The following is a 15,124-nucleotide window of genomic DNA, read 5'->3' as shown; positions in this document are numbered from 1 at the left end:
TAGATATAAAGTAGAAACTTTTCGACGAAAACCAATACGACTAAGATACTTGAGTTGTTTATATTTCTTTCATTTATACTTACACATATTATTGACAAAAATACAACTAAAATACGTTTATAAAAATGTTATTTAAATAACTAAAAAACAATTAACAAAAAAGTTTCTTTTAATGTTAATGTAGATTAAAATATTACATTAAAAATTATTTAATAAAGATTTCCAATAAATCAAATTGGTAATAGAATATTTATCTTACTGAAGACTTAATTAACTTTTAAATGATGTGTCTTTCAATCCTATGGCATATGTGGAGCATTGCCAGAATGGATTTACACGAAATTACTTAGACTAAGGAGCTCGTATATTACACCATTGTAATATTAATTATTGCACAGACGCCCTACTGCGTGTAAATAAAACGTCACTCAGTTTGTCAGTGATGGACGGTGTACCGGCTTGTACATAATATATGAAAGTATGTAGTGTAAGTATACATATGTATGTGTTAGGTTACGTTACATCTAACACAGCACTGTAACTTCTCTTATTAAACTGAATAAATGTTATAAATGCGAAAGTTTAGATGGATGTTTGGTAGAGTTTGTAGCCTAAACGTCTGAACGCATTTCGATTAAATTTGGTATAGACGTAGAGGATAGTTTGGAAGAATACATAGGCTACTCAGTTTTTTTTTTTAATTTCACGTGGTTGGAGTCGCGAGCGAAAGCTAGTTAAATTAAAAATATATCTGCACTAAAATGAATTTCAAAAATTTCAATCCAAAAACTACATTTTGCACTTATAATTATTAAAATTTTATCGACTATGTTATCGTTTATAATGAGCGTGACGAAATAATTCGAAACTGCTTGCGTCAATACCTTTGTATGATTATGACAAATGCTTTATAAAAAAGTTTGAATGGGGTACTTCAGTGGGTCCGTTACGATGATCAAGTGTTAAAACTACGTATTAAAAGAAAAAACTAATTTGCAGACAATTAAATTTTTTCCACATCAAGCTATTGACTATCAATATTTAAAAAGACAAAACGTAAAGTTTAGTACCTTACTCTTCAAATGTTTTATCCAATTATTACAAGGAACGAAATATCATGTTGTAATATCAAAAGAAAAATTCCAGATTTCTGGAAGATGATGTATTTGCGTTGCAGACAACGAAAATCGCATTTAAAAAAATTTTTGTCTGTCTGTCTGCAAGCCGCGTTAGTTCCTTGTAATCTCCGAAACGGATGGGCCCATTTCCACAGGACTTTCAATGAAGGGTAGGTGACATAAGATTATAGGTTACTCTTTTTTCTTATTAATACGCAGACGAAGTCGCGGGCAACAGCTAGTGGTATATAAAATCTGTTTTTACAAAATTTTGTATAATCGAAATTGGTAGTAAATTTTAAAATCCTACAAAATAACTTACCTTCTCTATCTTGTTGTAACTTGACTTTACTTTAACTTGAGAATTGGTAAGCTATTTGTGTAGCGTACTTAACATTTGATGTCATTACAAATATGGGATTTGAGGTTTATTACACAAATTATTGTACTACTTATTTGTTAGTGTTTGTTAATTTTATAGTACAACATTTGGTTTGATGTGGTCGTTGTATTTCGCAACTTCGAATAAAAAAGCCATTATAATTCTATTCTAAATAGCTCATAGTAATATATAGTTACGTCATCGTTGCGGGGATCGGAGCTTACCCTAAATTAAGGATAACGAAGTCATAGTCATTGTGACCTAATGCGAGTTAGCTGACACACTTCTTTGAATTTCTTCGGCGATATGTGCGGATTGCTTAATGTCATTTTCACCGTAGGAACGTCGGATATTTTATTATCTCCATACGCACGCCTACAATGGATAATTCGTTACCGTGTACATGATCTGCTTTCGTAATAGAATTCTCCAAACCGATCGTCACTCCGACATACATATGTAATATCCGATCAAACGCTTAAGAACTGCACCATCAATGCTCTAACCTGAGAATAAAAATCAAAATTAGGAAAGGACTAAAATAAAGCATAACCACTATTACCTAATTCACCTCTACTGTTTCAACTATTCGTCATCCAGTATTGGGTCGCATTAACACTATGCGTTTGTCGGCATCAAGCCTGGCGATTGAATGAAAATCACTCTAAGTTATGTTAGATTGCGTATACAGTTACCAACAAACCTAACGCAAGAAATAGCTTCGCACTTAGGCGCCATTTATCAGCGTCAGTGGCGATTAACTTATTATTGGACCTCATTATTTCTTAGAATGGACTCATGTATTTTAGTTGAATCACATCAGTGGATTACCACCTTAATATTAAACTTGTCACTATCCTAAAAATGCACATAGTTAATAGTTTTTTTTAATGAATTGAATATTCAGATAAAAGTACCAAAATCGATTCAAGCGTTTTGGAGACTAACATAGACTTAAGAAAAGATAGACAGTAGCAAGTTTATAAATTGTATTTTTTAGATTTTTGTAAACTGTGTTTTTTATATTACACACAGACATTCTTATTATATCGTATAGATAGATATAGAAGTAAATAAAATTAGATTTTATAGAACGAATAATATTGTTTAGCACATGTTATATCGACAGTCACGTTGATGTTATATTTCCGTAGCATGCAAATAATTACACAGCAATATAACATAGTGCCAGAACTATTATTATATTTTCCTTATTGTTCCTCACACAATAGACCATTATAAGCTATTACGAGGAATATCCACTCATGTTGTAAACACACAAAACATTTTATTTACTTAGTCACGACTGGTCCGTCGAGTTTCTCTAAAGGTCTAACGTCTATAAACTAGAATTTTATTAAAGTATGCTGGAACAATTATATGCAAGGATATATAAAATTGTATACACGCAATGTTGAGTGCAATTTATGACAAAGTTGTTTTTTTTAATTTAACTAATGATAGCACCTGCATAGATTATCTTAAGTCACAATTTTGCGATCTACACATTATTTTGATAAATAAATACTCATTTCTGTGTGAATTTGAAAATAGCATTAGACAGAGGACCGTAGATTTTGGTTGATTGATAAGTCGTAATCAACCGTTTTAATGTTTTAAGATTTGTCTAGTCTGCGTTTCAAACATACGATACGTTTACGTGAGAGTCATAGTGTGACCAATGTGAACACTAAAAATTTTGTTACGACAGCCTAAACTTTGCACAAAAAACAACATATTCTGTTTTATTTAATAATAGTGTTTTGCTTGATGTAAAAACTATTTAAAGTATAATAAAAATGTCTTTATTTCCAAGGTAGTTTTCCAGTTTCGATTATATGTCAACTAATGAAAACAACGAAAAGTTCCTAACAATAAAAATTAATTAAAAGCGTCGGTATGACGTCAATGTAAATTAAAAATAATTTCAAAGAATATTTTCAAATTTATCTACACTCTAAATACTAATTTAAACATAAAATTGGCACAAAAACGCAGTTTAAATACCTGGAAGTTGATACTATTGACGTCAATTATTTCGGTTAGAATATAAAAATTTTGATTTAGTAAAAAATAATCTTACTATATATAAATACAAAAGTTTGGATGGATGTATGTTTACTAGAGCTTGTAGCCTAAACTGGTGATCGGATATCGTTGTAATTTGGCATAGATGTAGAGGATAGTCTGAAAAAATACACGGGTTTTTAATACGTTTTTGTTTAATTCTGCGCGGAGGGAGTCGCGGGCGAAAGCAATCTAATTATATTTAGTACTAGCGCTTTTCTCGTGTATTTTTTGACATTAGTATTTATTTTTTAGTAAAGATTTAAACATTAAATTGTAATCTACTTTACTGAATTTAAAGACGTTCTTAATTAGACAGAGGTGTATTTTATCGTCATTCGATATCCCTAGAGCACAGATAATAAACAAGGTTATCAATACAAGCTTCCTATCTGAACGCTATCTTAGTATAAAGACCTACAATATATCTAGACCACAACTGTAAATAACTTACTGATTTGCATTTCAACAAGGACCTCAAAACATTACTTGTGAAAATGACTTAGTCTTGAATTCTTTAGCTTTGCCATTAAGAAAGATCAAATCGTATGTAACAACGAGCTGTCGCCCGCAAACTTCGTTAGCGCCAATTTGGGCCACCCGTTACGCCATTTTGACAGGGCAACATTTAAAAAAAAGGAGCCTATATTATGCCCGTCCATGTCAGCTATCCTTCATTGAAAGTCCGGCCGAAATCGCCTAGCCGTTTCGGAGATTTCCCGGAACAAATGGCTTGCGGACCGATAGACAGACAAAAATTTTTCAAATGCATATTTTTCTTTTGATATTTGAAATAGACACTACATTTTTATTAAATGTATAAAAGATATATAGAAGATGTAACTAAGGTAATGTGCGGGACATAAAGCGTCTTGTTGTTGCATTATCTGCGAGAGGAAACGCGTCAATAACAGACCGGCATTTAACTTGGCTTATTAATGGTCGCATGTTAATTGCAGGAAGCGATCTGACATTTCAGTTGTTTCGATATTGTTGAATAGTTTCTAATGTTTTCCTCTTATAACATTATTAGCTTTCGACCGCGACTTCGTCCACGTGGAATTAAAAAAAAAACAAAACTGAATAACTAAATCTATACCAAATTTCATCAAAATCCTTTCAACCAGTTAGGCTACAAACTCCAATTGGTTTGGTATGTAATGAATAAATAAAAAAACTACTTCGTCGATTTCAAGAATTCTTTCACCAATATAAATCATCATAATGACTGAGTAGCATATTCTACATTTATTACTGTTTTAAACATAAAAGTAGTGTTTACATGATCAAAAATATCTATTGTTTATACACTAGTCCTAGACACGTTCATAAATACAATAGGCCACAAACGAAACACTTTAAACAGGAAGAATCGTCTTTCAGTGACAAAAAAGCTGAGCCATTGAAGACCTCATCCATAGCACATACATTTCACGTCAACCGCGGCCGACAATCAAGCTTCTCTTGCAAGAAAACCGCTCGAGGACCACCATATATGGTGTTGATGCGAGGACCTCTAAAAACTGGTACGTCAGCGTCTACCTTAGACGAGGCTTATAAACTAACACTACCAACGGTAGTTTCATCTATTCCTTATCTTTCTAGTCGATTGCGGTGGAAAAAAGGGGTAATTCTTATTTTTCTTATTGACTATGATGGATATGGTATGTTGGCGAAGATCGACATCGGCGGTATTGTAAGATGAATCTTTACGATTGTCTATCAATAAAAAATATATACAATCTTACAAATATTATAAATGCGAAAGTTGAGATGGATGTTTGTTAGTTTGTAGCCTAAACTGCTAAATAGTTCTCGATAAAATTTGACATAGATGTAGAGGATAGTCTGGAAGAATTCATAGACTTCCATTTTTTAATTCCACGCAGGTAGGGCGAAAGCTAGTAATGTTATAATTATAGAAAATAATTCAATGCTGAAGTAATTTTCAAAATTAATTGTTTATGTTTGAGGTTTTTTGGATCACTGGAGGTCAAAATTAACGACCTATTTTGCACAATCTAACCGCGACTTAAACTCCCTGCATGTAATAGATATTTAGTGAGTTAATAGCGCAGTCACTGTTTACATGATTAAAATCATAGTACTAGTAGTGCAATACTTGATTTGGTACTTAAGTGTAATTAATTTTGTTTAAATATTTTGGAATGCCATAACTGACACATTTATTATGATTCTTGTAATTATTGACATAGTTATTAAAAAGTAGATTTCAGTATAAAATAAATACTTGAAAATATAATCTTATGGACTTACTTGGCATGATTATTTTATGTCATATATATATTGAATTACAACTATTACATTGTTGCATATTATTATATATAAAACTTGTTACATGATAAAACAATAAACAAGTATACTCGCAACTTGCTAACAATTTAATTAAATATGATGTCATTTGACTCTTCATTCATAAACAATAAAAATCCTTAAATTTTGTAACAATAGAGTATTCTACATTACAATAGCCATAGGTGCATTGTATTTGACTAACAATTGTGTTGAATTTTCCTTAAAGGGTTGAGTTTAATTTCATTGCGAAGTTTAACTTTTCTGTTATTGTAATACCTCGAATCAAGATTGTACAATCAGGGAATTTGGCAGCGTTGGTACGTAAACCCTTCCGTACGCATTAGACGCAACTTTTAAGCGTCTCTGGCAGTGGTTAGTAACCAGATAGCAGCAACCGATCAAGCCGAGGTTCGACACTCTAAGGCACCCTTGAATCGGAATGCTAAACGTGTATTGAGTGACAGCCCAAGCCGAGGTCCCCTCTCGGAGGCCCTTGTGCCTAGTCCTCCTAGTCCATGGAGCGTCCACCGAAGCGATCTAAGAGCTCGGTGGCCTCCCAATCCGGTAATAATAACGAAGTAACGGCTCGTAATTGAGTATTTATAAGAAGTGTTTGTCCCGTTACAACAACGCAATAGTTCTGTAAGTATAACACCGAGAAATTCCGCGACTGTACATACGTATGAATGTGCAAATGAAGAAGACATAGAATTGCAATTAACTTTAGTAATGTTCTTGTTTATACCTTAGCTGCTGGCGTTAATATATTCTCGTACAATTTGAATAAGAATGCTATTGTTTAATGACTATGCATTCAATTGTTATTATTACTTGTTGGTAATAACCAACAAGTAATAAGTAAGTAATAACTTATAAGCTACTAATTATTGTTGCATTGAATAGTGTTTGCATAAAAATATATACTTTTTTTATATGAGAAGGGGGCAAACGAGCGGCGGAAACACAAAGGCGGGCAACGATGCTCATGGACATCCGCAACACCAGAGGAACTACAGATGCGTTACCGGCCTTTGAGGAAATTGTAGGCTCGCTTCTTGAAGGACCCTAAGTCGTATTGGTATTATATTATGCAATTTTAAGAAAACAGCTGTGGCCCCTGATCTCATAACTGCTGAAAATTTATTTTGTCTTAAAAATTGTTTAAAAATGTATATGTATTATACATAAAGGAACTTATGTATATTTTAATCACTGTACTATAAATTAGAGTAATTATTTAAAGGTGTTTAAAACGAAGGTTAATTGACTTTCAAACTTATTATAATATAAGTTAAGCATATTATAAATATTGTTAATTATACAGATAATATTTAACGAGAGATCTTTTCTTTGTTCTATATAGTCCCAAAATGTATAAATAATTAAAATTTTATCGAATATATGTCTCGTAAATTCGTATTGTGGTTGACATTGGCAAAGACGAGTACCAAAAAGTTATTCTATCTTTCCTTGTAGGTGTTATTTATAGAATAATTAATTTAATTAAGATTACAAACTTTGTTGTATCAAGGACTGTATTCTTTTCAATAAATCTCGATTTTTAAATGGAACATAACTTATTACATTTAACGGTAGGATTTATTATATTCATTCCCATACACAATAATATAATTTTATTGTCACATACATATTAACTAAATTTGCTTAAAGAAATGTAATTTTAATTTATCCTATGATTTATTAATAAAACTTTAAACAGCATCCAATTAATAACACTGACATGATCGCTTCTTTAAAATATTTTAAAACTGCAGCCGCGGTCGCACGCCCTGTCATTACGATGTTGCGGTCAAACGTTTAAGCCTCTAGCGCACAACGAAAGCGAAACCATCTAAAAGCGAAAAATTATGAAACAAACACGATACGGCAGAACACAAAAGGCAGCGGTTTGTTTTAAGAAAAGATCATCGAAACCGTCAGCCAGAGAATAGTCCTTTGCTCTGTGTGCCTTGAATCTGAGGTTAACTTGAGTAAACCAATCAATGTGGGTGAACTGTGGGTTCCGTTTTCGCTTCGCTTTCTTATCTCTGTGCACCTGGCATTATGGAAACGTCGAAGCAGTATGCTTGCAGGTGAAAGGTCGGAACTCATGACAATATAACAGGTACATTAATAATAGCTTTTATAGAAATATTTAAATATAACTAATGCTTATTAAACGTATAATATTATGAAATTGCCTCGTGATTAGGGAAAGGGGACATAAATATTATTGTGGTGTACTCAAATGTGATTTTATTGCCTCGACAAGCAAACGTATTGAATATCAAATTATAGTATTAGTAGATTATTACTATTTTATTATATTATATATATATTTATTGTGAATATTTATAGTTCTACTTAACATTATGGGATGACGGTCAAGCGCTGGTTCATTCATTATAAAAAATAGTAACACAAGACTTTTGTTTTAATTTAAATTTTAAAAATGTATTTAATATTAATAATAATAATAATAATAATAATCATTTAATCCATTCATAAAGCAAACACTATATAATTAATTACACAGTTGAAAACAGATCTGATTAACGTAAGATTGTTACAAAGATACACAAAAAAAGAAAAAAAAAATTATATACATACACACGTTAGTAAATATAAAATTATGAATATTTTTTTTATTGTGTTTGCTACGCTGAATGGATAAGGCCTTTACTCAGCTAAGTGCTCATTTATAGCTATCAATGTTTCTAAAATTAAATGTTTTTATTGATCAAGGAAGAAGCTGTTTTAATACAACTTGATTACAAAATTCTATTGACTATTATTCTTTTTTGCTTTAATAATTTTTAATTTTTATGTTACCGTTATTTGGCGACTAGTCAAATTACACATTTAAAGTGCCTTCAAATTTAAATTTTTCAATACAATTAAGTCACGTTTCTTGAAGATAATTTTAATGAACATAAATATTTTATATCAAGCAATGTTAATATAATGCGCTCAGACGCCATTTAACAATGGAATAAAACCCAGTAAAAAATCACAAAACAAATGAAGAAGCCAAAACAAAAGGTCAGTGAAGTCGTAAGATAAATAAAAGAAACACGAAATTGTTTTAGTGTGCAATAAGAACTTGTATGTAAGAATGCGAAATTGTTAGTTAAACAATATTTACAACGAATTACAAGTGAAGAAGATAATATTTTAATAATTACAGTCAAGTTCTTTGGGAACAAAGTAAGAAACAGTGTAATAAAAAATACCCTTTATAAAATACACTAGCGACTTTAATGTATATTAGTCACCCATATTGTAATCAGAAGGTAACAAAGATTGCTCCTTTTGATTTTCTTAAAAAAAATAACTGTTTAATTATATCAAATAACTGATCAAAGATCAAAAGTGTACATACAACTCTATGTGGATACGTTTTAGTTCAAAAGAATTTCAACTGAAAACATCGTGTGTCAATAATTCAAGGTATAAAATTACGGAATAACAACAGGCATATTTATGAAAAACTATAAATACCCAGTTTACATTTTTGTATTATTAATTAGAAATTATTAAATGTCTACATCATGAGGTTACACTGTGAAACAGATCTAAGTAGGCGTCGACGGAAAGCTTTTTATAAATGTACATAATCTTATATCGTATCTACAATTTCATAATAATAATTTATAGCCACACCATAAATGGAGAAATATCAAATTTCAGATAACTTCTTACCGTACATAGGAGTGTTATTTGTAAGTGTTTATAAAATTATGATTCAATAAATAACATTGAATTGTAATTTTGATTGTAAATTTAAATCTCGTTCTGTATTAATATTTTACAAAAAGCGAGATGCATTCCTGCTAATGAAAGAATAAATTAAATAAAAAAGGTACAAAGCGATGGTGCGTTGCGTGCCGCCCCCTCGCGTTCCGTTTCGCACAGAAGGTGTACTTTTTGTTACATGCGATAATCGAGAAGTATATTGAAATTCATTTTGTATTGATTACAAGAACGATTTAATGTATCATTCTAAAAGCAATCTATTCGTAATTTAATATATGAGCTAAAGAAATAAGTATTTGTTAAACCTTAGTTTAACAAAAAGTTTGTGACAGTAGTATGTGTGAATTGTAATTTCCGTAAATTTAAAATTAACTTCAAATAATTATTGATTTAAAATTAAAACCATTTTCTTATTATCAAATAAGTTTTAATAATTCAGGTAATATTTCCATGGAGGGATGTTAAAAGAGAAAACACTTAAAGTCATCACAAGTAAAATAATGTTTATAGAAATTAAAGTATAAAATGTTAAGTAAAACTGAAGAGAAATAAGTAGAATTCCGTCGGCCGATGTAAAAGACTTCAACGCGCAGTACTCCGCGCTCAGTACTCAACGCGCAGTACTCAGTACTCAGACTTACTAGTCTGACAATGATTTGAGGTAATGTTGTAATTTAATTGTTATACATTTATTTTTTACGCATTAATATCGACATTTAATAAATATAATTACATTGGTTTTAGTCATTATTAAGTAAATATAAGTTTTAGTATGCAATTTTTATAGTTTGAATAAGTTTAAAATAAGGATAGTGTGGTTCATTTTGTAAATTTTACGAAATACACCAAAAAAACACAAAAATAGTTTTTTTTTTTTATATTATTGATATTTAAGCTGAATTAATTCTTCACAATTTCTAGACACTTCTATAATGATAAATTAAACTACAATAATCGTAATATTCGAATACATTAAATTTCTCGCTTATAGGTAGCTTAAAGGTGTGGTTTGTAATAAATTATAACCACAGAACCGCACAGGTTAAAGTTGTACAAACTTACACCGATATCAAAACATTATTTTGTAGATGTTAACTTTGTGGTATTATAGCTATTCAATACATTTTATTATTATAATATCAATTTTCCTATTACAACATCGTCTTCAAAATACATTTTTGTTATTATTTATTTACTCTGATTAATGTTATTAACATGTACAACATATCAATATATCAATTTGTTTTGATAAGTTTTTCCATAATATTCTTTATAGCAAAGAGCCTGTGTTCTTCCAGACTATGCTTAAAATCTATACCGAGTGTCAACGAGATCCGTTAAGAAATTTATACTAAAAATGCTAAGAAACATTCATCCATTCAAACTTTCGAATTTACTATATTAATAAAATTAAACCAGAATAACGATATTATTAGAACATAACAAAGTACATAAGTACCTCATTATTATAATGTTTTTTTTGTACCCCCAGGGAGGGGGCCCTTTGGGTACCTTCTGCTATCGCTAATGTAGCAACCTTGTTACCGTTAGGTTATTTTTAAAGCAATCTATAAGTTTTAGCAAAATGTATAACTACTTATTATGACAATAGGTAGTTAAATTCAATTTAAATTTTAATTCTAATTACCATTTATAGTGTATTTATTATGTAATGCGTCAATAGTTAAAACGACGTCATTAAGGTATTGAATATAGAAATCCTTCAATATCCCGTACAAGATATGTATCTTCGCCACAAGGCTGTGGATTTCAACAGAATTATACGCCTGCCGTTATTGAATATAATTATACTTCCTTAGAATTGTTAAATTATGATGTAATTTAAAGTACTATTTATCAATTTTATTAAAACACTTAGTAAAAGCCTGAGCTTTCATAAGGAAATCTATCTCTGTGGCAACTTTTGTTAAAACGGAGTAACATTAGCAAAAGGCGTTTTAAAAAGAATTTAAATAAACAAACGAAAATGATTCTTTAGTAATTTCTGAATTGATCAGGAAAAACAATCAAATTTCTATTTTTCGAACTTTGCAGGTTTCGCAAAAGTAACTGCAATATTTAATAAAAAAAAAAACTATCTCATAGCTATTTCAATAATGTTGACAACTGATATATAAAATGTACTAGATTTTTCGATATTATGCTACCTTTTCAAAAAGTTTTATCCCAATAAGAAAAACTAGTTTGAATGAAATCTTTCCACATTATCCGTTAACTATGAAAACTCAGTAACAATTTTGATCTTTAAAATGTTTTCAATCAGTTTGAATAAGCGTAAAAGATTGTAACGCATTAATTCGAATGTTGTAAACAATCGAACGAAAATAATGTAATTTCTATTAATACCTTCCTTATTAATTATCAATACCATCCTTTTAAAGGTTTATTTATACAAAACTTATGAATTTCACTTTCTTTACATACTTTTTATTTTCATTTTTATGTCTCGCGCTTTCGCTGATTCGCGTAATTAAAACGTACTTTGAACGGTTGAATGGAAAAGTGTTTGCATTCATTTAGGTCATTCACCTTCCATAGATTATTTAGTAACTTTAGCTAATTGTAATAAGATATTAAACATTTGAAATATCCTTAGTCTATAAGATTGTGCAATAACTTCTGTATATAAACATGAATGGAGTTATACAAAAAATCTTATTCGATATTCGATTGCTACAAATTCGCATTAGATAATGTCGGGTGCGTATTGTTAAAATACTCACCTTTAAGCCCAGACGAGATTGAGCTGCAACTGCACTTCACAGTTAATCAAAATAAAAACTCACAAGTCACAGGCTTTATAAAGCTATTTGTCCATTCGTTACAGATGCATTCAATCCACATGTCAACACAAGGACTATCCGATATACTAATGAAACGACATACACTTTCAAACTTACTATTCATTCACAAGTAACCACTCGATTTGTAGCGAAAGTTTTCCATTAAGCTAGTCTGAAAAGTTTTCACTCATAAGAGACAGTCTAACCCCCATGCGTCATTCACTCCCATCCGAATTCGATTGTTTATCCGGAAAATTGTGTCCGGAAAATCGATACCGGTAAATGCCGGACTTTTTCCGACATCGCGATTTCGAATCCGTGCGCGCATCAACGCGCTAGTGTGCGTAACAACCTAACCATAAGCTTGCGTAGACGCAACTGAAATCACCTTGCAAGGCCCACTATATCCATCTCACTCTGGACATCTATCGAGCTCACTCTAGCGGGCATTGTGCCGAGTCCAGCGACTGGCTTACACGGCTTGACAATAAATTACCTTTAGGAATCTAATCACTTTAATAGATGTGTGATTTTTTTTCAATTCCAATCGTTTTAATGGCCACCACACAATGATCGTTCCATGTCTCTGAGCATTAATTATAAGAGGTGAAAACCTCAACGATTTTGCGGTAGTTTCGGTTCGACTGATGGCAGATATTTTTCGTTTATCATTAATCTTTTTTTTTTCTTTTACAAATGGGTTTTTAGATAATAAGTCAATATGTTAAAAAGCTCTTATTTACACGTTTACTTATATTGTAGTGTGAAATAATATATATCAATGACTAATATGGCTACGAATATATACTAGTGATCGTTTCTTATATAATTTTTATTCTTTAATTATTTACAAACATTTTCTGCGAGAAATGGATCTTTCTTTAATACATTTATAATTATCAACATTTAATTTATAACATGAAGATATTTACAAAATTATTAATAACCTAAAAAAATGGCTGGTATAACCTGGCCAGAAATAAAAACATCCTTGCCACATTGCGAAAAAACATGGAACTACTTTCTTCGCTTACATTAGAAATTGACGATGAGAGGCCGATTAACGCGCCTCCAATCCAGGATTTTTATATGGTTAGTTTATAATAAAATATACAGTTGATTACCGATTCAATAGATACAGAGCGTAGACGATGAGCAAACATATTGTTATGACGAGAGCCGGATCTAGTGGACAATCGTCATGTACAGTTATTGAACTATTCAAACATAAGAAGTAATACCGACCTTTGGCCGTTCATTGTTCATATTGTAAACTCACTTATATTATTCTTAGTCGCGTTGATGTACTTATTTAAGGCAAATAAATAAAACAGTATACCTTAACTATTTTGTAGCATTCAATGTTTGATAATTTAATATTTGAAATTATACAAAATTTTTATATCTGAATTACATTTTTTTATGATTAACATAATCTATGAATATTTAAATATTGAAAACTTACATCTTCATAAATTTTTTTTATTCAAACCTGGAACTTTTAGGTTTGAAAATAAACAAAACACAATTTTTTTTTGTGTTAATACTTCACATTTAATAATTTTTGCATATTTTTCTGGTGGAAGATAAAACGTTATTTTATTTTACTTTAAACAATAATTTAATAAACTAAATAAAATGGCGACTGGAAATAATCACAACGTAAACAGCACCAATACCTAAAACTTGTGAGGTAGTCGAATATAGACGATAGTAATCCATCACGCGAGCCATAGTTGGTGAATATTACAATTTGTAATACAATACAGAAGCACGTACGCGGCGGCACACGGCGCAAAAACTAGGCTTGCCCCAAATGGTGCATCGTCACCCGGCTGTTGACTCCTACAGGCCCTTTCCCGTACATCGTAGGTCGTTATTCAACGATACAAGCATCGATGTTACTGCAGATATCTTGAATTGCATCGTCCACCGTAATTGTTAGACTGGCAGACGTCGCTAGTAGCTTGTTTATTAGCAATCAGACAAAAAACTTTATACTAAACTACGCTTTTCCATGTTGAAACAAATTGAATTTATTGTAATAATTTATCGAACACAAGACGTGAGTATTTTTTTTATTTAATTTTTTCGTTTACTATTCGTTTTAATATACGTTAAATTTAAATTCTGTCCTATCATATCACGCTCTAAAATTATATAAAGAACTATTTTATTACTTCAAAATACGCATGAAATACTAACTGTTAACATTTCCCTAAAATTTATGATCTTAAGTATCAAAATATTTTGTCCAATCCGCATCTATATAACGGATTCCAGCTCATATTCGAATAAAGCCGTCATCAATATTTCATCATAAAGATTCTTATATCTTTTCGTTAATCAATAACTGATTTAAATTCTTTATTCGCTAATTAGGTAGAATAGAATTTTCGATTAAAAGCCGCGAATCCGTTTAAACCGGACGATGGTCGCATATTCCTAAATACGGAGACACCTCATTTATAACACGAGTTGTGGTAAAAAATAAAAATTAATTAGGATGCTCAAGTATTCCTCGAATTGAAAAGGCTTTTAACTTATGTGATCCTTTTTAAAATTATATTTAAAAACCAAAAAGAGACAGGTAAATCTAACTTTCCTGTTTTTTTTTGTCAAATAGTTGCTAGTAGGATTTGGTTTTAGAAGCGTTATGTTGTTATTCCCAAATTTATGGT

At 30.7% G+C, this 15,124-nt stretch overlaps 1 protein-coding gene across 2 annotated transcripts in view; it reads right to left on the bottom strand.

Moving 5' to 3' along the window:
- LOC106105518 (transcription factor SOX-6) overlaps window positions 1–12,809 on the bottom strand; it is a 216,112-nt gene extending 203,303 nt beyond the window's left edge. For both annotated transcript variants that reach the window (XM_013285881.1, XM_013285884.1), the window contains exon 1: window positions 12,384–12,809. The gene's annotated coding sequence lies outside the window, so the exon portion shown is untranslated. The remainder of the gene's footprint in view (window positions 1–12,383) is intronic.
- Window positions 12,810–15,124: the final 2,315 nt, after the last annotated feature.

This window comes from Papilio polytes, unplaced genomic scaffold, assembly GCF_000836215.1.
Source record: "Papilio polytes unplaced genomic scaffold, Ppol_1.0 DF822845.1, whole genome shotgun sequence".
Classification (NCBI taxonomy): Eukaryota; Metazoa; Arthropoda; class Insecta; order Lepidoptera; family Papilionidae; genus Papilio; species Papilio polytes.
The sequence above is the reverse complement of the archived record's forward strand: the minus strand, read 5'-3'. Positions and strand labels throughout refer to the sequence as shown.